This window comes from Melospiza melodia, chromosome 1, assembly GCF_035770615.1.
Source record: "Melospiza melodia melodia isolate bMelMel2 chromosome 1, bMelMel2.pri, whole genome shotgun sequence".
Classification (NCBI taxonomy): domain Eukaryota; kingdom Metazoa; phylum Chordata; class Aves; order Passeriformes; family Passerellidae; genus Melospiza; species Melospiza melodia.
In genome coordinates, this window is record NC_086194.1 from 15,991,842 (window position 1) to 16,018,176 (window position 26,335).

At 46.9% G+C, this 26,335-nt stretch overlaps 1 protein-coding gene across 4 annotated transcripts in view; it reads right to left on the reverse strand.

Moving 5' to 3' along the window:
- JCAD (junctional cadherin 5 associated) overlaps positions 1-26,335 on the reverse strand; it is a 62,126-nt gene that overhangs the window by 29,029 nt on the left and 6,762 nt on the right. Inside the window, exon 1 of one of the 4 annotated variants that reach the window (XM_063149113.1) lies at positions 23,189-23,209. The exons of 2 other annotated variants lie outside the window; for them this stretch is intronic. The gene's annotated coding sequence lies outside the window, so the exon portion shown is untranslated. Of the gene's footprint in view, positions 1-1,098; positions 1,162-23,188; positions 23,210-26,335 lie in introns of those variants that run through there. One more of the 4 variants, XM_063149103.1, reaches the window with a different exon arrangement.

The window sequence follows — 26,335 nt, forward strand, 5'->3', positions numbered from 1 at the left end:
GCTGGCACAAATTAAGGCTCTGCAAGTGACTGCATCTCTGATCTGTAGAGCTCTTCTCTGCCATTAATCTGATATTGTTTAGTTTGAAGCTGGAAGGTTGCTATTTTCCATGCGTCTGTTACCCACAAAAAGCAACAGCCATTCTGGGCAGAATCGGAACTTCTGAAGTAACAATGAGAAACTGCCTCAGCTCACGCAAAGAAGTGCAGCTGAATACTTTTCAGCAGGACACAATTCTCATTGTCACTAGCCAAGATTTAATGTCTTGACTCTGTGAATCAGACAGACTACTTAGAACAGTTACATCGTGTGTTCACTTAAAGACAGGGGCTGGAGTAACTTAACGTGTAGAGACCATGCCAATAAAAAGCCATTATTCTCAACTCTTGATCAAAAAAAAAAAAAAAAAGGAAAAAAAAAGGAGGAAAAAAAAGGGAAAAGAACCCAAACAACCACCCATCCTTAACAGATGCAAGAGTCTTTTGGCACAGATCCAGTGGCAGACTAAGGCCATGATTTGCAATTCTGAGGCAATTATGAAATGACATAACAGCACAGATCTCCTTCTGACAGAACAGCCGAGGTTTTGTCTCCTTTGCAATAGGACATGGCTTAAAACAACCACCAGAAAGTAAAATAACCCAAAGAGCCATTTAACTACTGTGTAAACACCGGAGTACAGATAAACACCAAGAGGGACGGCACTCGGTGTTTCAGACCCTGGTGCCACATCCTCTGGGCTCGGTGGGAGCCGGCACCGAGCCGCAGCCGGAGCCCCGGTCCCGGGCGCTGGGACCACAGCGACCGGCGGCGAATGAAGGGAGCGGCTCCAGCGAGCGGCACCGACCAACTTCCCTGGGACCCCGGCTGGGGGCGAGCTCCGGGGGATGCCGGCAGGGAGCCCCGCCACAGAAAGCGGCCACGGGGGGAGAGAAGAACGAGCAGGTGCAAGCGATGGGAACCCGAGGGATGGGAACCCGAGGGATGTGCCCCCGCTGCCGCGCACCGCCGTCCGCTCCGGGACACCTCCGAGCGCCGCCGTCCCGTCCTGTCCTGTCCTTCCCTTCCCTTCCCGCCCGCTCCCGGGCCGGCACTCACCGCTCCGGGCGCCGCGCAGGACCCGCGGGGCCGCCGCGCTCAGCGGCTGCGGGAGGCAACGAGCCCGCGGCGGCCGGGGCGGGGCGGAGCGGGAGGGAGGAACCGAGGGACGGAGGGACGGACAGAGGGCGGGGCGATCGCGGATCTCCGCCCGTCCCCCGCGGCCCGGCCCGGCCCGGCCCGCCCCGGGCGGCTCCGCGGGCAGCGGGCGCTGCGGGAGGCGGCGTGTTGGTGTGAGTGCTCTGGAAAGGTGAACGGGCCGCTCCTGCCCTCCCTCCCTCTCTCTCCACAAATGAGCACAACTCACGGCTCAGCTTTCATCAACTTTCTTAGCACAGGGAAAATCTGCGGAAGGGAAGACGGGTGTGTCAAGGATGGAGAGGGACATGAGCAGATCTTTCCAAAACTTGCTGTTCCTGCTGGCACCTGGCTATACACCCAAAGGGCTTCTCTTCAACATGGTTTTCAAAAGTTTTTGAAGCACTACTTCCCCACCTTTCCCCTCCCCATGATCTATTCAGCCTCTAGAAACAGGTGAATAATTTGCAAATCTCTTTTGGTTTAATGACACTCTCAAAAAAAGAGTATGTTTGTGAATCATTTACTTTAGTAATTGGCTGGGCCCATCAACTGCTTGCCCTGTCTTAATTGACTTTCACCCCAGGCTATCGAAGCGCTCTTACACATGTTCATAAATTGAGTCCTATTCAGTATGTGCTCTAGTTAATAGTGAGAAAACAAGGGCAGTAAAGTTACATGATGAGTCCAAGGTCACGGCACAAGTCTGCAGGAGAGCCCAGAACTGAATACAGGTTTCCCGTGCCCCGGTTTCCCAGGGCTCTGGGAGTTATTGTCATTGACCTGCTTTTCTATGGACATCTCCTTTTGTCTTCCAGCAGTGGCGGTGTGAGCCTGCAGCTGCTGACACATGATGCAGCCACCAAAGACAATGCCACCAGCAGCAGGGGGACCTTGAGCAGACCCCTGGCACCCCGTCCCTGCAGGGTACCTGTGAAGTTCTTTGTGGCTTTGCTGGTTGGGAAACTCCTGTATTTTCCTGTGGTGAATTCTTGTAGCTGACACAGTAGTCAGTCAGTAGAAGGTTTAAGTTTTGTCACATAGCAGCTTCATGTGGATGTGACAATAGCAAGGTTTTCCATCAAGGAAGCCGTGCTGCCACAACTTCCAGTTCATTATTTAAATATCTTGACTCTGACAGGCAAATTGGGAGTACTGGACTTATAAAATACTTGTCTCCTCTGTGTTGTTAGAAAAAATTTCCAGAATTATTTTCTCGTCTGCATGGCTGCAGCTCTGAGCTGTTTGTTCTCCTTGGTTGTAGAAGACAGTCCTGTTTAAATCTCTGCTTCCCAAGTCAAAAGCTTTTGCTCTGGCTGGGTAGTCATGGTGTGCCACACGGAGCAGGTCACAGCTCTCTGTTGGGAAAGCTGCTTTGGCCCTGCATTTAGGGGATGGGAAGTGGGGAGGGGGAACAGGCTGGACCATTCCATCGGACCATTTGAAATGGGACCATTTACTGAACACTGTCAGAGAGACATTTTTGTCGTCATGATGTCACAGCCTGTAGAGATCATGATAAAAGCACAGAGGACAGCACATCTCAGACCTGCCTCTCTGCACCTGGGATTAATTTTTGCTACATCTCCTCTGAGAACACTTTGTGGGCTGCAAAGGGAGGTGCAGCTCTTGGAAAGAGGCACTCCTGCAGATTTGTCTGGAGTCCTGCAGTCACTGAAGATTCCCCCCAAGTGAAGTCAAAGGACCTTGAAGTTAGAAAAACAGAGGAAAAGATCCTAAAAAAAGAAATCCGTGCCCATGCTCCTAGGTCCCTGTTACAGAGACAAAACTGAAAACGTGAGCTGAACATAGCTCCACAGTCAGACACCAGAAAGCAAACATGATTTTTGGGACAATGGGAGGGATGCCTTGGGCTGGATTCACAATTAACAACAAATGATTGCTGGCAGCCCCAAGTAATGTCCAAGGGGGATTGCCCAGAGGGTTGGTGTAACATGTTAATCTGTGATTTGGGAAGTCTGAGGGCTGAGCTTCTCAGCACCAGTGCAGCTGCCAGGGACTCCCTTTGCTCCTGCATCCCCTTGTCCTCTGCCTGTTAGAGAGCGAGTTCTTTGGGCAGATGTTGCTTCTTGCGGTGCCTTTGCCCGGTGCTCGGATCAGTGGGGTTGTGGTCTCAGGTTGCTACTGCAGTGCAGACTGTGACTGCCAGAAGGGCAAAGATGAGGAAAGCAGAGGAGGAAGGAGAGAATTCTGCCTTTTGATGGTCAATGTGCAAACTGATGGAGCATTGCTCCCCTGCAAAGGCCACAGCCCTGCAGCTGCCTGAGGAGATCTCCCTCTCTTGGCTCTTTCCAGAGAAGCAGACCATAGTCAGACATTCTTGAGCTTAGAGCTTCATCCTTAAAAGGCTAAAAGAACTAAATGTGGCTGAGAGAGAAGCATACAAATGGAGTTTGCAGAAGAGAAAAGAGCAGTAAAGCCACTCACTGTCCTGCCATGTAGGACTCCTGAGGTGGGTAAAACTCAGTGTGATGGGGCAGGGTGACTCATGGGGCAATAGAAGAGAGAACCATTATTGTCCCCCTGCAAGAAGGGCAAAGAAACCACGGATCAGAAGCTGCTGAGGGCTATGTGTGCAAAGTTGGGTACCTGGACAGGAGTACAGCGGGGCTGCATGGACCCAGCAGGCAGCAGAGCATCCCTGTGTCACAGCAGGCAGGCTCAGATCAGGATCCTGTGGGACATGGCAGAGCAGGTCTGCGTGCCTGGGCAAGCAGGGAGCACCAGGACTTGGCTCCCCAGGAGATGAAGAGCAGCGCCTGCAAGTCTGGCCTGCAAGTGGCCATTATGGACAGAAATTGTGGAAAACAGAAACACACAAACATGAGCAAGACAGGCCAGATGGGGGAAATACAGATGAATTAATTTAGAGGGAAGGGAAAAGGAAAAACACAGACACATGCTGCACACCAGCCAACTCTTCAGCAACAGCACTGCAGCGTGTCATCACTGTGCCAAGTGAATGGGAAGTTGTGCTCTGCTCGATGCAAGTTATTGCTGTTTTATGGCTTTATAATTCTCCCTGGCCTCAAAACCTCCCTGACTGGGAGCCCCCTGTTTATATTTTATGTCCCATCAGCAGTGTCGCTGCTCGGGATCGGAACTTTCCTGCCATTCCTACAGAACTTGTCGTGGGCTTGGAGCCTCATTTCTGGAGGTGATCATTCATCAGTGCTTTTTACAGTGAAACCAAACATACTTTTTCATAATTTGGTGGGGTTTGAAGTGATTAGGTGCATTAATTACTCCCCAAAAGACTGTAACAGGTTTTGTCTTAGATCCAGTTGCTGGGAAAATATTTAGGAACATATGCTGAAATCACCACATACCTGAAGTTTACCATAACTAACTAGCCACAGATGTGCTATTAAACCCCTGGTTATTTTTTCCTCTTGTCCATCCTATATGGCATGTTACAGCCATAAGATATTAAACTTACTTAGAACAGCTGCTAGTCAAAACCAAAATAGCTATTACCTTTGTGCAAGAAAAAAATCACATTTCCCATCCTGACAGTAATCACTTGTTTATACAATTGGCACCTCCTTTCAGCTTGGAACAGAGAAACTTCAGATATTTTATTGCTACATCAAGGGAAACACTAAGCATTGCTGTGGAAAAGGGAGATTTTCATTTGCCAGTCCTCTGGTGCTTTTTTAGCTGTATTTTGACTTGGTATTCAGGGATCCTTTTCTTGAACTGCTTTATTGCTTCCTAGGCATCCCAAAAGAGAAGGAGGAGTGGGTATGTATTGAACAGAGGGAAATAGTTCATGATGTCAGGCGGTGACCATTCTGCAAAGATGATTTAATTCACAGCATTTGCTCTCTGTGCAAGGTGTTGGGCCACTGGCTGCTGGGGAGCAGAAATAGTGCAGTCATGGAGAGTATTTTCCTTTAAGTGTAAGGACTAAGCTATCAGGTCTGTCAGATGTACCTGGAAGTCCTAAAGTATGACACATGAAAGTGTGCTGGAGGGAGGAAAAATGGGGGAAAAAAGCTAAAAATAAAATACTAGTTAACACAGAGGAAACGTACACCCATATGAGTGTGAGTTCCTGAACATTGTGAAGACTGACAAAAAGGCTGAGGGGTGTGGCACACAAATTACCCTGCAGAATTTAGCTGGTTTACATTTGGGAAAATTAGGTAGTGCTTCCAAAACTTTTGAAGTGCTAAATATTGTTAAAACAATCCTTACAGCTCTTTCATTCAAGGACTTGGCTCAGGGTACTCAGAAAATAACTAATGAGTTTCTCATCATAACACTCAAGAGAAATGGGAAGTTATCACAGTAATTACCCCTGTCACCCAGCTGGGGAGCAGAACAGCTAAGCCTTGTTTTTCAGGGGTGTTTCTTGACTGAAATATTTGTACAGTCATTCAGCTGAAAAGCTCTTGAGAAGGATTAGAAGCTCCAGCTGGCCTCTCAGCAAGGTGATGAGGGGAGGAAGAGTCATCCCCCAAAGGTAGGGGAAGATAAAAGGAGGAAAGTTATGCAGTAGCAAGGCATGTTGGTGTTGGATCTATCCTACTTTTCTTAGCTTAAAATTTGAATGCTTTCTACTTCAGAGAAGACTAATTCCTGCATTTCCTTAATAATGTACTGTAGATTTGATAGTATATGCCTTATGTACCAGGGTACAGAGTGGTACAATGCAGATGTTATGGCAGCTCCATCCATCTCCATGAAGCTACACATGGAGGCTCAGCTGTGAATGCCACATTGGCATTCCTGCAAGAGATGTGACCTTCACTTGATGAGGAGGGAAGACTCACAGACAGTGGGAAGTGAGACATGCATATGGGAAAAGGTCTTTTTGCAGGTACAGGTTTTAGCTTGATTTCTGTAATAACAATAAATTAGTAGGAGCTGTGTATCTCATTAACATCATTGTGCAGACTAGAGCATAAGGAAAACAGACTTCAAATAAGCTGAAAGAAGAGCAGCCTTTGGTCAGAACTCATGAGTTAGCACAACATGTTGATGATGTCTGTGGAAATGCCGCCCTCACATTTAGTTGTGAGTGCTCAGCAGCCACCAGGTCATGCCTGATGTCCAGTATAAGTCTAGTCAAGCAGTGGGTTCCACCCTGTCCTTCCATCAAACATCTGGCTACAGCTCAGCACCATCCTGCTGTGACTCCAGATTTACTGTGTCAAGCTCAGATACTGACATGTTGGGGTTACAGTGAAGACTGAAAATAAACTGAGGTTACGCACAGGCTTTAGCTAAAAATTCTTTGCCTTTTTCATTAAATAAATTTCAAATTTACTTGGGAAAAAAAGAAAAGAGTCAACTTCATCTTCAAAACAGCTGCAATCATATTCTTACTAGTACAGATAATTTAACTTGCAAATACATAATGGGTGCTGACCAGGTCTTTCTTTGGGAGAGTAAACTCTGAAATAGTGGAGAACTTGGGGAAAGAGAAGCACAAGGGCCAGAGTAATAAAGGTGTGTGAAGTAATGTAGAAACCAGAGAGGCCTTTTGGGAATGTCTCCTCCCTTTCCTGAACATATATGTATAAACAATAAGCTGGAAGATGGCAGATATAGTACAGATAAAATCATTCTTATTTATTTACACTGATACATCTAGGCTGTGAAATCACTGCTATTAAGAGGCAACTGAAGCCCTGGGGTTTATTAGAAACAAAGGAAAATATATACTGATGGCAGAATAACCTAGAGCTACAGCAGCAAATATCAAGAAATAGAGTCTGGAAAGGGTTTAGTCTTCAAAACTTTGGTCAGACTGTGATAACTGGGAAGATAAAGGAAAGCTGCCCTGGAGGAGGTTACTCCCTTCTCCCAGGCCCACTCACTGCCATACAGAGGAGCTCAGGGTGCTGAGGGTCCTGTGTGCAGCTGGCAAGGGCACGCAGCAGGAGGGGCAGCTGGATCAGTGGCCATGGGCTGTGGGCCTGCCACTGCCATGACAATCCTCCTGCTTGCCCCCAGGAGGCTGGAGATAAACACTGTGAGTGACTTCCTTTCCCCAGCACTGCCATACGTTGGGCACCAGTCATGGTGGAGCCTCTGCAGACAGCTCTTCCCTGGGGAGTGCAGATTCACCCAGGAAAAGGAGAGCATCCTTGAAACTGTGTTTTAATACACAATAAAACCTCTCTTTTTATCAATGCTTTGTGTCATAGTTTCTATTAGTCCATAAGGATTGAATTAATAGCTATTTGACAGATTTCAGCTTTTAGCTGTGCTAATGTAAGTTTTCAAATCTTAAGTTTCAAAAGGCAGCACTGCCCTTTCTGAAATAGTCCCCCCCCTCCAGTGGATCTACATGAGCTGGCTTTATGAGATCAAGGACAGAAAGCTATCTCCAGTAGGTAGTTTTTAAATAAGAGAATCTGAGCACAGTAGCAAGGGTAGAGAGTGAAGAAAGGCTTGTTTGTAACGGGAGCACTCAAAAAGTTCAACAAGAGTTTGCAAGACCCCTTCATGTCAGCACATTCCCACAGAGAGCCTCACCCAAAAAGCTGAAATTACAGTCTTCCTCAGTTAAAGAAAAAAATGAGAGAATGGCTTGTAATTTTGGAAGCAGGAAAGCTATGTTTTTCTTCCAAGACACAGCCCCTTGAAGCTGTGACTGTCCTGCAGGGTTAAAGAGCAGGCAGCGAGCCCCAGAGGGACGGGCTGCGGCCGCTCAGCACCCAGCTCCAGGCGTCTGTCTCCTGGAGCGAGGGGCTGCTCCTGTTATCTATCTGATACAGAGCACTGTCACGGCTTCCCGTATCCAAACACATCTTGACACTGGAGATTGCACAGATCCCAGGCTCTGGAGGGAGGCCAGGGACGTGCCCCCGCCCCAGCACAGCTCACGCCGCGGAAATCGTTATCGGGGAGCAGCGACATGTCCCGGCCGTCTCGGATGGGCCACGGGGTCAAAGGATTATGACTCAAATCCATTCTTCATAGAGAAATCTTTCCCAAATGCCTGGCTACGCTATGAAATCACACAGGGAGTGTCCTGTTATCTGTGGGGGTGGTACAGACCCACCTCTGCTTCATGCGGAAAACCAGAAAAAGAAAAATACAGCTGTGCAGAGCATCCCTGCTGTACAGAGTCGGCTTTCCAAGCTGCTTCCCTTCCTTTCTACCTGCTTGTAGACAGGTTTAGCTCAGTGAGTGGGGATATGTTTCAGCCCCACAGTAATAAACTTGTTCTGTGCATGTGTATTTTAGTCTTGAATTTAACTCTTATTCGCTCTCTTATTCTTTTACACACATTTCTGCAGATACTGATGTCATCCCCATTTCTTATCTGCTCTCCACTGGAATTGCTTTTTGAAGAGATAGGAAAGGAGATACTTTTTTGGAAAAGTACTGGTACCCAGAACTTATCTGAGCAGCATTATAGAAACACAGTTTTGCTCGACAACCTTTTAAGTTTACAGCAACTGTGCAAATGATTGCAGCACAGAATGTCAACGTGTACCGGGCTTCATTTGGATTTGAAAGTCATTGAAATCTGTTAGTTATGTTGTTGAAGTTCATACTGATATTACAAGGAAATCTTTCTTGGAAGACATAGAGAAATGCAGGCTCTTACCAGAAGACTCCTGATCAAGCTGTGAATTGTTCTATTTCCCTTCCTTCCTTCCTTCCTTCCTTCCTTCCTTCCTTCCTTCCTTCCTTCCTTCCTTCCTTCCTTCCTTCCTTCCTTCCTTCCTTCCTTCCTTCCTTCCTTCCTTCCTTCCTTCCTTCCTTCCTTCCTTCCTTCCTTCCTTCCTTCCTTCCTTCCTTCCTTCCTTCCTTCCTTCCTTCCTTCCTTCCTTCCTTCCTTCCTTCCTTCCTTCCTTCCTTCCTTCCTTCCTTCCTTCCTTCCTTCCTTCCTTCCTTCCTTCCTTCCTTCCTTCCTTCCTTCCGACACTTCCTTCCTTCCTTCCTTCCTTCCTTCCTTCCTTCCTTCCTTCCTTCCTTCCTTCCTTCCTTCCTTCCTTCCTTCCTTCCTTCCTTCCTTCCTTCCTTCCTTCCTTCCTTCCTTCCTTCCTTCCTTCCTTCCTTCCTTCCTTCCTTCCTTCCTTCCTTCCTTCCTTCCTTCCTTCCTTCCTTCCTTCCTTCCTTCCTTCCTTCCTTCCTTCCGACACTTCCTTCCTTCCTTCCTTCCTTCCTTCCTTCCTTCCTTCCTTCCTTCCTTCCTTCCTTCCTTCCTTCCTTCCTTCCTTCCTTCCTTCCTTCCTTCCTTCCTTCCTTCCTTCCTTCCTTCCTTCCTTCCTTCCTTCCTTCCTTCCTTCCTTCCTTCCCCAGAGAGAAAATGGACCTAAGCACCAAAATAATAGAAGATTATTTTTAGCAGAGCCTCATTCAGATTAATCAAAAGGCATCCATGTGCATTTTACAAGGAGGGTTTTGTTCTGAGGTCACCTTATGCACAATTTATGCAGCCCCAAATTCACTAAAGGACTTCCAGACTCATCTGTGGAAATTACACCTCTACCTCACCATATTTTCTCTACTTCAGATGAGAAACAGACACCACTGAAGCCTTTTTTATCACATCCTTTCCTTCCCTGGATCAAGCTTCACCCCTGCCATTTGGGCATATTGCAGCACTGTGATACAGAAGCATCATGCAGGCTTCCCTCAGAGGAGACAGGCTGTTTAAAGACCAGGGTGCTGTGGGACATTTACACCACACACACACACTTTAATTGCATTGTCACTGTGCCCAAACCCAGTCATCCCCTCAGGCAAGTCCCTGCTCTGAGGGTCCCACATTCCCCTGTCTAGATGTGAGACCTCATAAGTTCTGCCTTCACCTGACAGAGATCTGAACCTGGAAGGAGATCCTTTGTTCAAGCTCTGGAGTGCTCTGGGAGAAAAGCAGCCAGCCAGCCTCTGAATGAAGGGCTGTTTGAAAGGAGATTAAACCCTCCCCTGCATGTGCAACTTCCAGCCAGGCAGCCTACATCAGAGAAGTCAAGCTGCATCCACTCCAAGGGGAAAGTTAAAATAGAACTGAATCTTCTTACTTCAGCTCCATCTTTTGTTGTGCCCTGCAGGCAGTGTTCACCTGAACATCTACCCTCCAAAGTCAGAGTATGCTTGCCTAAAGTGAAAAATGGCACACACAGCCCTATCTTTTTTATTCCCATCAGCCTCTGTTGTCCTTCCACTGAGCATGAACTTAGTGGTCATGAGCAGCACCACTAATCATGTAGTAGCCATGTTACTTACATATTTCAGAAGGGAAGCTGAAGAGTGAGCTGCAAAACTTGTGGGCTCCTTACCCCACATATTTGAAAATACAGGCAAACAAATCCCTACAGAACTAACAATTCTGCTTTAAGAAGCTGTTCTCTACCTGCCACCTCCCCCTCTAACAGAGTCAGATGTAGGGACAGTGGGACCTGCACACCCATTTCAACACCAAGTCAGTGGTTCCAGCCTGGATGGGTTTCTGGACTGCACTGGGCTGAAGGTTTTGCAGTGAAGGGAGTTCTGCTGAGGGGAGTTTCCTTGTACAAGTGAAGGAAGCAGCCTGGGGCAATGACACCATAACCCAGTGCAGCTGTTGCTGCAGCATCATTTGTTTGCATTCTAGGATGCATTGAAATGGCAGCTTGGAGCATTTCTGTTGCTGCTTATCCTCTGACTGGGCTGTTGTTAATGCAACACTCACTCAATGAAGTGTTTGGGATGAGGTCCAAAAAAGCACTTAGGTGCCTAAATCCAAGACAGTGATTCACAGCTTCCTAAGGACTTAGGTTCCCCCCTTTGTATGCCCCTTCCCTGAACCTCTTCAAAAACCTGGACTTCTGCAGAAGGTTGACTCTAGGTGCTGTCATCTTTGGGCTTGGCCACCAGAGCCTGCCTGCTGTGTCTGTGCTGTCCAGCCCTGCAGATGAGGTGCTGTGTTTGGGATACCCAGACACTCTGTGGATGTGCCAGAGCTCTGAATTCAGCAGCCACAGCTGCTCTTGCTCAAACTGTGGCTAATGTTGGTTTTTCCAGCTGATATAGCCACTGTGGGGCTCTTTGCAGACAGAAGATCATGAAGAGAACAGCACAAAGGTGATTTTATGCTGATGAGGGAGGAGGCAGCCACTAGCCTGGCTTGAGTACATTTCCCCCATGTAACATTCTCCTCCTCCCACTCTCTAACTCCACAGTAGAGGTGATGAAGATGCCTTTCACAGAAAATGGGGGTTTTCTCCTCCACTGTTCTTGCTACTGGTGCCTGATGGAGAATGGTGGAGTCAGGTCTGGCATCTGCTCCTTGTGTGGAAACTGGGTGGGTCATGGGATGCCCGGCTCAAATCCAATAATACTGCCTATCAATAGAAATCTATACAAGAATAGCTTAAAGGCATTCCTAACAAGGTACAAAAACCTCCAATAACCAACTCCTCTATTACATTGCAGAGTATGTATGTCCATGTGCCTCTTTTCTCAAGATAGAGCTCGAAATAGTTGCAGAAAACTGGTTTTAAATTGTAGTGACTTACAGGGAGTGAGAAAGAGCATAGCTGCTCTCCCACTGCAGCTTATTCCCCTTGCTCTTAAAAAAGTCACTTACTTCCAAGAAAGCTCTGAGTAGATGACAAACTGAGGCACAGAGTTCCCAGTGCTGGGAACTGGTTATTTGGGATGGCAGCACCCCTTGCTGCACTATGTTTGGGTGCTCTGACATCTTGACTACATTCACATGTCTTGCCTTGAGGCCATTGCACTTTGCCAGGCTTCTCCTCTTGTCTGATAAAGCAGTTAGGGCTCTGTGTGACAGAAACTTGCACTTTCCAAATATAAATCTCAGGTAGAGCTCTACATGCACAGGCTGTTTTCCTCATTAAGCCCTTCAGTTACTGCTCTTTACCTAAATCCAAGCTGGGCTGTAAAAGGCTTAATCGATGCAACACATTCACTCCTGGTGATGTCAGGGAGCCACTATACCCATCCAACAGATGAGCTGATCTGCTAGCCAGTAAATTTGGGACAACAAGAAAAGTTTATCATGTTAAACCAGATGCCATCAGCACCCTTCAGTTCTGCAAAAGTGCTCTAGTTCTTCAAAAAGCTATTACTGAGATGTGTAAGGAAAACATGAGATCTGAGCCACTTCCTGCTCCAGCCTTCTGCAGTTGGCACCTCTTCCCACAACCAGGGGAAGAGCCCAATGTGGAAGCATGTTTCTGAAAAGATTTCAAGGACAAGATTTGGAATTTGGTGTCTTCTCTGCCTACATGTGTCCTCAGCAGGAAAACTGCAGAGCAGCAGAAGAGGGAAGATGAGAGCTACTGTGGGACAGAAAATGAGTCTCCTGTAGGTCTGTCCTTCCATGTGTGTCTGTCTGGGCCCCATCCTCTGGCCCTGCTGTGATCCATATTTCAAAGGGGCCATGATTCCTTCTCAAGTTACTGCTGCTGGCAGGACAGCAGAGCTGGCAAGCGAGCTTTCAGGAATGTCTTCATCCTTCATGATCCATATGAAATAGGTCCAAGCAGTAATATTTTTGGAGAGCCAGATACACAGATTTTGCAAAGGTTGGGAGCAGCAAAGCACACTATTAATAAAACAGTCACACTGCTCTTGGTTTTGGACTTATTGTGATAATTATAAGCAGAAGTTTTCTTTTGTCTGGTCAAAGATTCTGCTGCTTCAAATGTAGAGCTGTCAGAGAGAGCTGAGCAAGAGGGCTTCATTCAATGGATGGCATTATCTGCTTCAGCAAGTGCCATCATTCTGCTTTGGTGATCAGTGAAAGAATAAAGAGGAGCTTGTCTGAGGACCCACTCTCCCATCCACTATTAACACTACTGTAGCTCAGAGTAGCCTACCAGTGGTGTCTTGGCTTAGAGAAAAAATAATTTTTTTTCTAAATATATATAAGCATATCTATCACTGTTTACAATGATGAAAGCTAGAACTACTTTAATTGTCTTTTTTTGTTTTAAATTAATGCTGACTTATTTTAATGTGGTACCTTCAACAGGGAGAAAAAAAGGACATACTCTCAAAATACTGGGAATAAGATACAAAGAAGAAACTGCTTATAATTGTCTTTTTTTATGCTCAGTCAAACAGGAAAAAAGTGCCTTCTGGCAGCATGAACCTGCCTAAGGAGTGGAGATTCTGTTCTGATGGTCAATAATTTTCTCTTCACATTTTCAACTGGTAAGTCTCAACACTTACCCTTAAGAATCAAAGTCTTGATGCTCCAGAGGCCAAAACACCCACCATTTCACCTCATTTGTAATTTAACAGGTTTATCATTTACACTATGATGTCTCTTTTAAAGGAGATCCCAGTGGAATTAACCAGTACTCAATTTCAGGTGCAGGAGGAAAATGTGCAGTGGAGCATATTCATGCTAGAGACAGACTTTTGTGCCTGGGTACGCTGCAGTGGATATTGCTGAAAAGGGCAGCTTTTCTGCAAAGTTCTGTTATATCCCTTCAGCAGGAAACAATTATCTGTAATACCAATTTCCCGCAGAATTTTGCAAATCCATCCCTACAGGGATTTCACCTTTCTTTGTTTCCCCTGCACAGCACAGAAAGTCTGACTGCAGTGATACAAAATCAGATCTGACTCATTTTTATTTTCAGCCTCTGGCAGCTGAAGGGAATAATCTCATTTTTGACTAGAAGGAGATGAGCAAACAGGGTAAGGGCTGGTAATCTGAATCCCCAGAGGACCTCCAGCAGTGCCTTCCCACCGTGTCCATTTTGTGATGAGAGGCCCAAAAGGAGGGGTGGAGGATGCAGTAGGGTGGTCTCTGCTCTAGGGGTGCCCATGCCTTGGAAGGAGAAGGGATCCAAATCCAGGCATGGCAGGGTCCCAAAACATCTGTGGGAAGGTGCACTGTCATAACCAGCGTATGCCTGGAGGTGCCCCTTGCAACACCAAATTTTGTCTGAAGACCATGAAACCCCCATGACAGAGCCCGTGGCTGCCTTGAACCACTTTTCTTTCAGCTGCAGCATAGAGGTGTTGTGAGGAGGATTACAGCCATGGTAACCAGGAGTCACATTTTCAGCAGTTTTCTGCATTTTTTATCCTGGTCCCCTCTTCCAAAGCAAGATATCTCCCTGCACAGCTTCCTGACAGTGTGGGCACGGCCCTGCCTGTGCCAGCAAGCCGAGAACCAACCCACGGCACAGGGGAGGAGTCTGCCTGTTTTCTTCCACCCTGGAAAGGAGCTCTGAGCTCAGTATGGGGGTGCTCAGGTTCCATACTGGGCAGGACATGCCCAGGGAAAGGGGATGTGTGGGGTTCACAGGGGAGGTGGGCACACAGAGCAGGAATGCTCTCCTCAAGCAGCTCAGCATGTTCAGAGCTACTGTATAGAAATAATCCTCCCATAATCCACTTTGTTCCACCTCTATGGACATTTTTAGAGGGCCTTGGCTATGTGGTTGGGGATGCAGGCATGGTGAGCCTGGGACAGTCCATTTTCCTGTCCCCAGAGTCTGGGATCCCAGCAGCAGTGGGGCCTGGCCTGCTGACTGACAGGGACAAGTACCAAGTTGGATTATTTAGCTGCATTTCCCACCAAGAGGAGGCTTGTGGCGTTGTGCTGTCAGTCCATCTGCACCAGGCAGTGTGTGGCTCTGCTGTAGCAGAGGTGTTCCAAGTCCCCATGGGTTTGGGACACGCGAGGAGTTGGCTCTGAGCAGCACCAGCTGCCCCTGGCCAGGCCAGCGCTGGCTGCTGCCAGGGCAGGGCAGGGGGCCCAAAGGGCCAGACCCTGCAGGAAACCACTCTGACAGGCTCCCAGGAGCCTCTCCATCACTGTTTGTCCCTCTTCATCCCCAGCTGTTTATTAACTCGGGCTCAGCTGACCTGACATTCAGGTAAGCCAAATCTGATTTTCCGGCTGAGGGACCCCTCAGATCTTCACTGTTCCCAAACAGATTTCATCAAGGAAACAGCATGCCCAGCTGCCAGCTGGAGGAAACTCAGACCTTTGCAAAGCTCTGGCTGAGAGACAGGGAGGAGAAGGAGCACAGGAGCAGCCCTGGATAGAGCACATGGCTGAGGGTCTGACCTGGGATGTCCCATCAGGTCCCATGCGTGGCCCAGGGTGCAGCTCCTCCCTGCACAGGGGGCATTGGGGATGTTCATCCCTCTCCAAAATGCAGAGTGCACCACTGATGGTGGTGTTGACGTCCTGGGGCCACTCTGGTGATCTGGTTCAGTACGGAAGGAAAGGCAGGAGGGGCCGAGCCTTTGGGGCTACAAGAGAGATGGACAAACAAGGTGAAGAGACCCCTAAATATAAAGAATACCCTTTGATATTTTTTGAATTGTTATGCACCTGGTACTAAAGATGGACAAATGACATTCAAATTTCTTAAGGTATTTTGTTTTTCAAAAACTGTAGATCTAAATCACAGCTGTCTTTTTAAAATATACTGCAAAATACTTGTTCAAAAGCAAACTTTTTGTGCAACAAGGGACTTAAAGAAAAACAGTGACAAAATTCTAGTTCTGGGAAGAAAATTTTTCAGTCACAAAAGTCTGAGTAACTCTGCTCTCCAACTGCAAATGCTTTCAGACCTGCTCAAAGAATGTGCATGTGCATATGGAGCTGTGATTTGCCATTGTTTGGGATATCTTTGTTGTTGGTCTTGAAGCTGCAGGAGAGCTGCCTTGTTTCCACAGTAGAAGTGAGTACAGAGTAGGCTGCCATTGTCCAAGAAGTGTGAGTGTGACACACAAATCCACAGCATAGAAATTTAAAGCTATGGAGCAATTCTGCAGGGCTGTTAATATAATCTGACATTCAGCCCTCATCAGCCATTTTTAGTCATGGTCTTTTGACTTGTTAGACCTCTCTAGCAATCTTTAATTTAAAAAATTCCTTTCTCTCCTGAGATCTCAGATGAATGGGGTAAAAATGTCATTTGCATGATAATCAAGGTCTCCTTCAAGGAAAGGGTAGGATCTGGATAAATTAGCTGCAACTTGTCAAGAGTGGGAATATCCATCAGAAGTTTGTCTTCTTAATTCCAGAGTTCAGGTGATCACAGCTTTTTGTAGAAGCCGGGAGAGCAACAGCCAAGTGAAAATGCCCCAGCTTGCTCTTTGTGGCCTCACTCTGCAAAAGGGGCTGGTGGCACCAGATCTTGGCATCTTTGTAAAGGATTTCTATTTTTCAGTCTCAGGGTTGAGCTGTTATTTGAATTGGAACATTTTTCATTCAGTTGTAGCACAGTTGCGATGTCCCGTGATGTGCCATGACATTTACAAACATCAACAACAGTCCAAGTCCTTTGTTGGCTTGGGACACTCCTGGCTATTTCCAAGTGCCATGGGAGAATCAGGGATCACAGCCTCCCTCCACAGCACATCCTTGAGGAGGATGACATTTCTGAATTGGGTTTTCTGCTGGGTGTGCTCTGACTGACAGCCAGAGCCCACCCAGCCTATGACAGCTCCGTAATAGGGGAAGCTTATCTGCCAGCAGTGCCAATAAAAATAAATCACCTACTTGCCTTATGCTCTGAGGAGATGAAAACAGAGTCATCAATGGTCTTGTGTACTTCTACACTAACTCAACACCCACAGCATTCCTTTTTTAAAATCAAATTGCAGGATTTGAGAAGACTACTATGTATTGGAGTACAGAGCTGAGGTTCAGTGGGTATGAATTATGAGGTTACAATATATTCATTGTTTGTTTAAATACTGTCTTTTCAAATTAGGTTTTCATGTATGAGTGCAATGTTCCCATTGACTAGAGCAATGTACAATAGACCACCCACAATTTGGGAGGGTGCCATGAGTTTGTCCCTCTGTGGGCAGACATCACTTAGTTTTTCATCCCCATTCTGTCTATATATCTTCAGCCTGGCCTTACTAATTCCTTCTAGATGAGCTGGAAGCATATGTGGATCACATAATTTTCTGTGGTGACCTCATATCTTTTTGCTAAAAGATATTTTTAAATTGAAAGTCCTCAAAGCCTGTAGAGTTGAGACCTGTACCACTGATCCAAAATTCAGCTTTAGCATTTCCCACTCATTCAGTGTGGGAGTAAACCAAAATTTATTCTTCTGAAGTCAGAGATTTACATAACTTTAAAGCAGGGATGAGTGAGCATACCTCATCTGTCAAGGAGGAGCCACGTAGCAGGTTAATTTTTATGATATACTGGGGTCTCAGCTGCTTTGCTGTAGTTTTGTCATCATCCCTATAACCAGTCCTCCTACATTCATAAAAAGTAAGTGAGCAGGCAGCCAAATACGATGCACTGTGTGGAGGAATTGCTTCCTCTCATGTTGCATTGAGATAAAGTTACATAACTCAAAGCCACCAAGGGCACAACCCCTGGCTGTATTTTCATCTGGAACACATGTCCTTGCCCCTTCCCCCAGCACTTGCAGGGGAGATGCTTGGACAGGTTGTTATTTATGTCAGCACAAACTGGTGGTACCAGGCACGTCTCTGTGGCGGTGCAGGAGAGCATTAGCTCCAGCACCATTGTGGAGCATATGTATATGATGAGATAACAGACATCTGGCAGTGAGCAGCTACTGGAGCTCTGTAAATCCCTTGGCTTGTAGTTTTGTGCAGAAAAACTACCTCCAGCACAGTATATGACTGTACAAGCTTGAGTACCAAATTAAAGATTGTGTTGGTCCTCACAAAGCACAGAGCTGTGTGGTGCTGCTTTTGGATTCCCAGCTTGGTTGGCACTTGTGCCCAATTCCCTGAGAGACACGGAACCCTCAGGTGTCTCAGGATCTGCTTGTAATTCTCCAGGGTTTGCTTTGCTGCTTCACATGCCAGGATTTTAGCTGGGCCAAGCATCTCAGCATCTGCCCTTGGGCTGTGTCCCAGCTGAGACCCTGCACATGGTGTGTGCTGCCTGCACGAGCCTTGCCCAGGAGAGCCCACAAACACAGCCCAGCACCCCACACCACAGCCCCATCACACATCACTGTCCTGGATGTGCCCACCATGTTTTGGGAATGTGATAAACAGATGGGAATGCCACATTTCCCACTTCTGAGACATGTGAAATGAGTGTTCAGGTCCCTGCTCCAGGTCCAGGCTGAGCATTGCATCCAACTGCTGTGTAGGACATGCTGCCTAAACCCCTGTGTTATTAACTCAAGGTTAACATATAGTTATTTTTATTCCAAATTATGAGATTACAAACACCATTAATATTCACCACCAGTGAGAAGCCTGGGAGAGGCAAACCTGCTGTGGAACATACAGCACATTCAATTCTGTGATGGGTCACTGCCAGCACAAGATCCCTTGGGATGGGTGCCGGACGAAATTCAACTCTCTCTTGCACTGCCTACAGCTAAACTGACTTCAGTTTGCATCCCCATGGCTTTATGTGGTAAATTGGTGGGATACTTGATCTCCAGTACCAAGAATAGGAATGAAGTGTCTGATTCCAGTGCATGATATTCTGCAAATATCTATTTGAGTAGCCAGGTCTGAGTAAAAGAAAAGAAATCAAACAGAGGGATATGGAAAAATCTTTTTATGCCTATAAAAGGATCACTTCAAAACCACAGGATTTTGTATAGGAACCTTTTTCCTTAAATAGTAGAAACAGCCACTGGGTGCATTCCATCAGTGTAAAAAATGGGGGTTAGAAAAGAGCTGCTGTGTACAATAGCAGTTTCCTCTCTTTCCATCTCTTCCTTTGCTCCCCCCACCACACATGTACCTTGTCTTATCCCCTGAAACTGTGCTTGTAACAAACTATGAAAACAGTACAATTACTATATGTATGTATTTATACACATAGATATAATCAAACCCACGTCCATATACATATATGTATATGCTGTGTAGTTAAAGATGAACTGTGTGGTAGGATTTTTTTCCATTCTTCATGAAACGCCTTTCGCACAAAGAGGAACACAGCTTGGCAGTAAATCTTGCTGGGTATCTAAAACACCAGCTCAGGCTCCTCCTGCAGGCTCACACCTGCAGCCTCCTCCTGCCACCAGGAGATAGATAACCTGCCAGAGCCAGGCCTATGAAACCCAGAGCTCTTTGGCCATGGGCCAAATCCTGCCAGGCAAAACCCCACTGACATCATGGGGATTAGAGAGGTGGCTAATCAGCACAGTGGGATTTGTGTCAGTCTTTCACTCAGGATGCCATGCTGGGTCCCCCTGTGGTCAGAGGGGGTGGTTGGGGGCTGGGAAGGCCCTTGGTGTCCCCGGGGGTGAGCAGCTGTGGGGTGGCACTGGGATTTGGGGTATCCTGTGCGTACTGACATGGGAAGGAACAGCAATGTGGGAATGGCTCTCCCAGGGCACAAAACTCCAGCACCACTTGGAACAAGGGTCCTCCCCTGCCCTTTCCATCTCAGGGGTCCCAGGCTGGCAGAGGACAGGAGGGGAGAGAAGGTTTCTGTGACTCTGGGGTTCATTGGCCCCTTTGTCTCAGAGTGGATTGGGGAAAGGAGTCAAAAGATTCCCATCTCCAAACTGGAGACAGGCTCAGTAGAGACTGAAACCTTTTTGGAGGGATTTGTGAAAAAACAGGGTGGTGTCTTTGGTACTCTATAAGAAGGGTCTTATGTTCACATTAATGTGATGAAAATTTCATGCAAAGGGTCCCCAGGGACTCAGGCTGGCTCCAGTCCATCATTCCACCCCATGCCTAGGTGAATCCTTACAGATGTCTGTATAACAACCTGTTCTGAAAAATCTTTAATAACAGAACCTCCACAGTCTCCTGAGACAAAGTATTTCAGTGTTTTACTACACTTACTATTAAAAACATTCCTTAAATCTGTATTGTCTTTCTTAACTCCCTCCCAGCCAGACCCAGTACATACCCTGACTGAAATTTTAGCATGTGGCTGACATCTGCAGCAGGGACAGAGACCAGTTTATTAAATTTCTTGTTGATCAGCCCTTTATGTGATTGAAAACATTTTTTTCTCTCTTTAGATTTCTGTTCTTCAATCAAGCCCAGTTTCTTTTGCCTACCTTCCTGCACATCCCCATATACACCCTTTTTGAGGAGAACCATCTCCTTCCAGAAGAAAAATCTTTGGGTGAAGTCTCACACTAGCAAGGGGAGCTGAACTGAGGGAAGAGAGATGTCTTACAGGCTGTGTTTCTATCTGTGTAGTTTACAGTGGTGTTTGGGGGTTTTTTGCAGCAGTATGACACTATAGGTACACATTAGGGGCAGCCCATGACCCATCACAACCCATGGGCTCACACAGTCAGTGCCAGCCTGTCTCAAGGACGCTGGGGAAAGCTGTGCACTCATCCCCCCAAACTGCATTCTGGGGTTTTCAATCCCTATCTCCAATTGTCATTCCACAACCTACAATCAGCACAGCTCCTGCCATAGCTGCAACAAGCACGGCACTGATTTTCACATTGCCTAAGCTGTCCCTGAAATGATGGTTAGTTCTGTTGTTAGTTCTGGGATGAAGGGAGACCCCCATAGTCCCATTCTAGGCAATCCCTTAGTCAGCAGGGAAGTCTTGACACCTTTCACATACAACTTTTTAGTGGCTTCACCCTTCCCCCAACAGTTTCACTCGGAATTCTCATTTCTGCTCATTTCTGCTGCTTGCTTGTGAAAGGGCTGACACCATCATGGTTGCTAGAAACCAGGAGGGAAGCATGCTGCGGTGAGGGTGCACACCCTTACTCCTACTCCGTGTACTGATCTAGAAAACACCTCCTGAACATTTTTTAATGTGACCTGGCAGCAGACCAGGGTAAATGGCATGTTCTTTTCCCAGTGCTTTGGCCCAAAGTGTGTTTCAGAGGCTTAAAAGAATAGTCAGGCAATTAAATGTGATAAACGAGGCCATTTGTCACCAGCATTTTCGCTTTTCTTTAAAGTATAAAACGAGATAATGAGCAGGGCTCGAAGAAATCCTTTGTGGAGTTGCAAGCCAAGGTCACATGATATACAGAACGGATTTTCTGCCTCTCCCATCATGAGAATGTGATCTGACAATACTCCCCCTTCTGACACAGAAATCACAGACACTGTTAAGAGAGAGGGGGTAAAAATCACTAATGGTTGAAAAAACAGTGACATGTTGCAATGAAGATAGGAAAAGAAATGCACTTATTTAAGGGCAAATTTACTCCCGCTGCAAGCTTCCTGTAGGTGCTGGTCAATAGGAACACTACCACAGAGCCAGCTGCACAGTACCTTATCTTACAGCAAAGCTTTGAGCAGAGATTGCCAACACATCACCTCCTCAGCAGAGAGCAGGGCACGTACCCAGGGCTGGCAGGGTTTGGTGGAACAGATGGGTCACCCATAGCCCCAGCAGAGGGGAAGGGACAGGGCTGAGATGGGCTCTGGGAGCTGTGGGGTCCTGCAGAGTGTGAGTGAGTCCCTCCCTGGGGCTCCAGGTGTGGGAGGGTATTCCTCCAGTAGTGCCCACAGGCACCTCCAGCTCACTGGGACACCCCACTCAGTGACAGACATGTCACAATGCCACACAGCTGTGTGTGACACAGCCCACAAGAGTGGTGGCTCTTTGGCAGTGTCTAAATTAGTGTAGGTTCGTATTTGTGGCTGGAGGCTCGAGCTGGATATGAATCCAGAGCTGGAGTGTCTCCAGCTCTCTTTTGAAAAATAACACCTTTCCTTCTGGCAAGTTACCAGAATGTGTTTCCTTCTGCATGCTGGTTTTTCCTATCATGTGAGGTTAGGAATTGGGAAACATTTACTCCAAGGTGTGAAACCTCTCTGCACCTGTGGGACATGAACATATTGACTGCATTGACACCTTTTCATGCTGCCCTGTATCCCACCAGGTCAGTGTTACCTCTGCACCCTTTTCCATCTCCCCTCCACATGCACCCACTTGTGTAAGAAATTACTTTTGCATTTTTTCTTTTTCTTAACCTGTTTTCTCAATCAATCACCAGTTTATACTGAATATATTGAGGCAGGAGGGCCAGTAAGTATGGTTGTGCACAAACAGAAATGGATATTTGAGGAGCTGAGAACCACTGACAGTTGGTCTCTACAAGCTATGTTTTATTTATGTCTGTATTGTGCTGTGTTGGCAGCATTTGATTCAGCCCTGGGATGAAACCCCTGAGTTTTTGCAAACATGGACAGCCTCACACATGCCTCTGACATTAAATAAGTGATACACACAGTGCAAGGAAACACTTTTTTAAGAAACACTATTTTAAGAAAACTACCCAGATGCACCAGCAATGGGAGGTGTTGAAGTATCTCAAAAGACTAAGAATTAAAATCTTGCTAAAGAAAAAGCAGGCCAGGAGGTGCCAGTCAGGCACCAAACAAGTAAATGCCAAAGTCACAGCTGAGTCACTGATTCAGCACCAGGTTAGACTCAAGTCCATGGGTTTTCATCTAGAAATGGACTGTGTGCCTGCCCTTTGGCAGGGGCTGAGCAGACCAGTGCCCTCCTCAGCACCCAGTGACCCAACAGCAGCAGCCCAGAGCCAGCTGAACCCAGCTGAGCCTCTCCTACCTCACAGTGGCTGCCACAGTTGGGCTCAGTGATCTTTGGGGTCCCTTCCAACTCAGGATATTCTATGATTCCCTGATTCACATCACTGAGGTCTGTGCCTGAGGGGAATTTTCAGATGAGCTTTCAAGAGACATGACTGGATACTGTGCTGTATTAAACTGCTGGTGAGAGCAGTCTGTCTGTCCCTACCCCCACCAGAAGCAGGCTCAGCCCCAGCTCATGAGTTGCCCTGGCTGTAGCTTGCTGAAAGGGTGGGATAATCCTGCCGAAGCCCTTGGTGGGCTGCCCGTATCCTCTCCTTCCAACTCGATTGCTTCCAAAACAAATTCCTGTTGCAAAAATTCTGGTCCTTTCAACTCCACATTCCTGCATATAACACAATCCCTTTGAAAAGGAGGTGAACTGGTACAACTCAGTGAACTTGAAAGGAAAAATATCCCAAATAATTGTTGGAAATGATTGGAAACAAGTATGTCACAGAACAACATGTTTCTGAGTGTTTCCGATAGCAGCAGACAGCCACGGTCTGTTTGCAAAAGCACGGAGACTTACCATGGGCAGGCAGCGGAACTGTGGGAGTCAGAGCCAGCACCATTCCCCTTCTGGCAGCCAGAGCTCCTGGGAGGGCTGCCTGCAAGGAGAGGTGCTTGTGTGAAGGTGCTGCCACCATCCATTCCACCAACAGCGAGAGAAATCCCCCGCAATCTCCAGCTATGGCCCAAGGAACGAACCCTCAACCCCTTCTGCAGCAGAGACTTTTTGGCATCCATTTGATTTGTTTGTGTTTAAAGAGGAGGACATGGAGAAGGAGGGGGAGGGTCTGACTCCCACAAGTTCAAATTTACTGCTTCAGGAAGATAGTTTCTTTGCAAACTCTTTCCATATTCTTCTTGTTATCTCTACAGAAGGTTGAGCATCTTTAAAACTGCATAAGCTTCCCTTAGGGAGGCTTGTTTTCAGATCCCTTCTCAGCCCAATTTGGAGCAGGGACATCAAAGGCAAGGCAAATATGGTCCCCTGTTAGCTTGGATCCATTTGGAGCTGGTCTGGGCAGTTCCAGCCTGCCACGATGTTCACAGTCTTTCGAAATATTTACTTATCTGACCAACAAGAGAGTTATTTAATAAGTTATGATGTCTGCAGTTTTGTGTAAACAATTTACAGTGCTGTGATTGATGCTGGATGATGTTTGGAGAGAGGCAAGATAGACTGTATATATTGGGCTTTGGTTTGGAGAGTTCAGGCTCAGGGCTGGGCAGTATTCTACCTAATAAATAACAGTAGTCAAACATTGGGACTTTTGCTGCTTCATTGCTCACAAAGCCACACAAACAGGGCTGAATTAAACCAGGGCACACGTTGGCCATGCAAACATCTGAGACCTTTGTAGAGGTGCCTGGTACAGTGGTCACAGTTCCTGGTTCTGCTTTTGCCCCTTGCCCAGGTTGTCCCCAACCCTGCAGGAAACAGCTGGGTTTATGGGCAGGACAGCCAGAACAGATGTGGAGCATCACACTTCAAGCTGCTTCTCCACATCTAGTAGAGTGAAAGTTGGGAAGTGAGTATTACCATGTCCAGGAGGCAGCTCCAGTCCTTGCAAGAACACAGTGAAATAAGTGGCTTGCTTCTTTTGGCACAGCTTCAGGTCATGCTACATGGTTGGTTTCCTCAGTCCTGCATTTTACAGGGTCTTACATCAGGTTCCCAGGAGCAAGATGAGATTCCTGCTGCAGTCCTTGTTTCCAAAATCCCTTGTCTGGGTGAATACCTTCCATTACAGGTGTGTGTGATCTTGAGAAAATTGGTGGAAGGGGTATTCCTATCTTCAGTAGAGAGACACAGGAGTGTGATTGCTGTGAGTTAGGTGTGTGTGCAGCTCAGCTGGTCAGACACAGCTATGGGTGAGCAAGAGCCCTCATGAGACACCACAGAACAAGAGAGAGGGCATGGACCAACATCAAACTGAGAGGAACTCAGAGGCTTTCACTCAGTTCAAACTAGAAACAAGTTGTTTCCTTTCTGAACCATCAAAATGTTTCATTTTTTTGGAGTTAAGCAACCTGGACATGTCTGAAACAAGTTTCAGGATCATGCAGTTCCCTAAAATGTTCTATAATTTCACTTTCTGATCTGATTGTGGACAAAGGCATGATTCTCAGATCCCCTGAAGTGGAACTGCCAGGCCCAGTGGCTATGCAAGAGCTGAAGGGCAAAAGTTTGAAAGGAGAGGACAAAAACCCTTCTCTAGCCACCAAGTGGCTGTTCATATTGACTGGTCCAGGCAAAAAACCTTAAAAACCCCTTTATTCTGGAAATTCTATTTCAGACACATTTACTGTCGAAGGCTGACTCCAGGTGCTGTGAGGAAATAATGGCAGGAATCTAAAAGGAGGAAATTAACCCTAAAACTGACACAAGATGTCTGGGTGGCTAAGAGCTGGATAAAGGCTCTATGTACCCATGGAGAGAAAAATATGCTTCTGTTGTGGTGTGCTGTATTGTCCCATTTTGGCCTTCCAGGTCACTTTCCCAGGTGTGCCAATACCTCTCTCCCTTCCCCCTTGCCCCCATGCTGAGTGAGTCCTGTCACTCAGACTTAACATTCCAGCAAGGCGTCGTGTGGTTGGTCAAGTTCAAAGGATGCCACTCAGGCCCAGGGGTCATTGGCCTGTCTGGGTGTCATCTTCCCCTGAGACCCTGCCCCTCTCACCTGGTTGGTGGCTCACCTGTGCCTCCCCTCCCCCTGTCCCTGAGCTTAAAAAGGTCATCAGACCATGCGGTCACGTTCTGTTGGAGCAGGTCCTCACGTTCAGACCTCTGTAACCATGGAATAAACCTCTGGACATTAAACCCTCCAGCAGAATCCATCTCCTTTTTCTCTTCACCATCGCCTGAAGCTATCCTCCTGAGGTAACGGGGTCCCTTACAAGCCTGGACTTGTTCAGTGCCCAGCTGCAACCACCAGCAAGCCAAGGTATCTCTGGGGTGATACACCGCAGTTGCTGCCTTTGGCCCAGCAGCGAGGGTCAGACTGGCCCAGGCACAATCTAACTGATAATATTGGGAGCCACTTTTCTCCAATATGCTTCCTCTGAACAGAGACAAGTAAGGAAGTATTGATCTGAAATTATTGAACTGTGGTACTTCATCCATGCTGCTGAACATGGCCTTGCCTAATGGAGAGAAAAGTACAAGGAGGTCTTTCTCATTCAAATAGAAAAAGGAAAGGATGTCTGAGGCACACGTTCCACATATTGCATTCACCATGGGAGGAAAGTAATGCTCAATACCCTCCTGATGTTCAAAACTGTTTCTGCAATCCTCTTCAGCTGAGAAAAGGCTGATTGATCTCCCAGCTTCACCTCTAGTGTTAGTGCTAAAAAGGCTGTACCTTTTTATTTGGTCTGTGGAAATCTGCACTCAGAACAAGAAGGATCTCAAGCAAAATGCTGCCTGCCTCCTCCTCCCCTGAGGGACCATGCAAAGACACATTGCACTTAGCAAAAGAAGTGAAGGTTTTGGGGGGACCTAAGTGCCAGCAGGCTGATGGCACCACTCTTTGTCTCCTTGGAGATCTGTCTTGATGTAATTAATGATAAAGAACTGGAGCAAGAATAAAAATGATTCAGAGAATCTTTGGTATTTTTCCCCCAGTTCAGCTCTGTGATTAAACCCACACAGAGCCTCAAATGAGGAGAT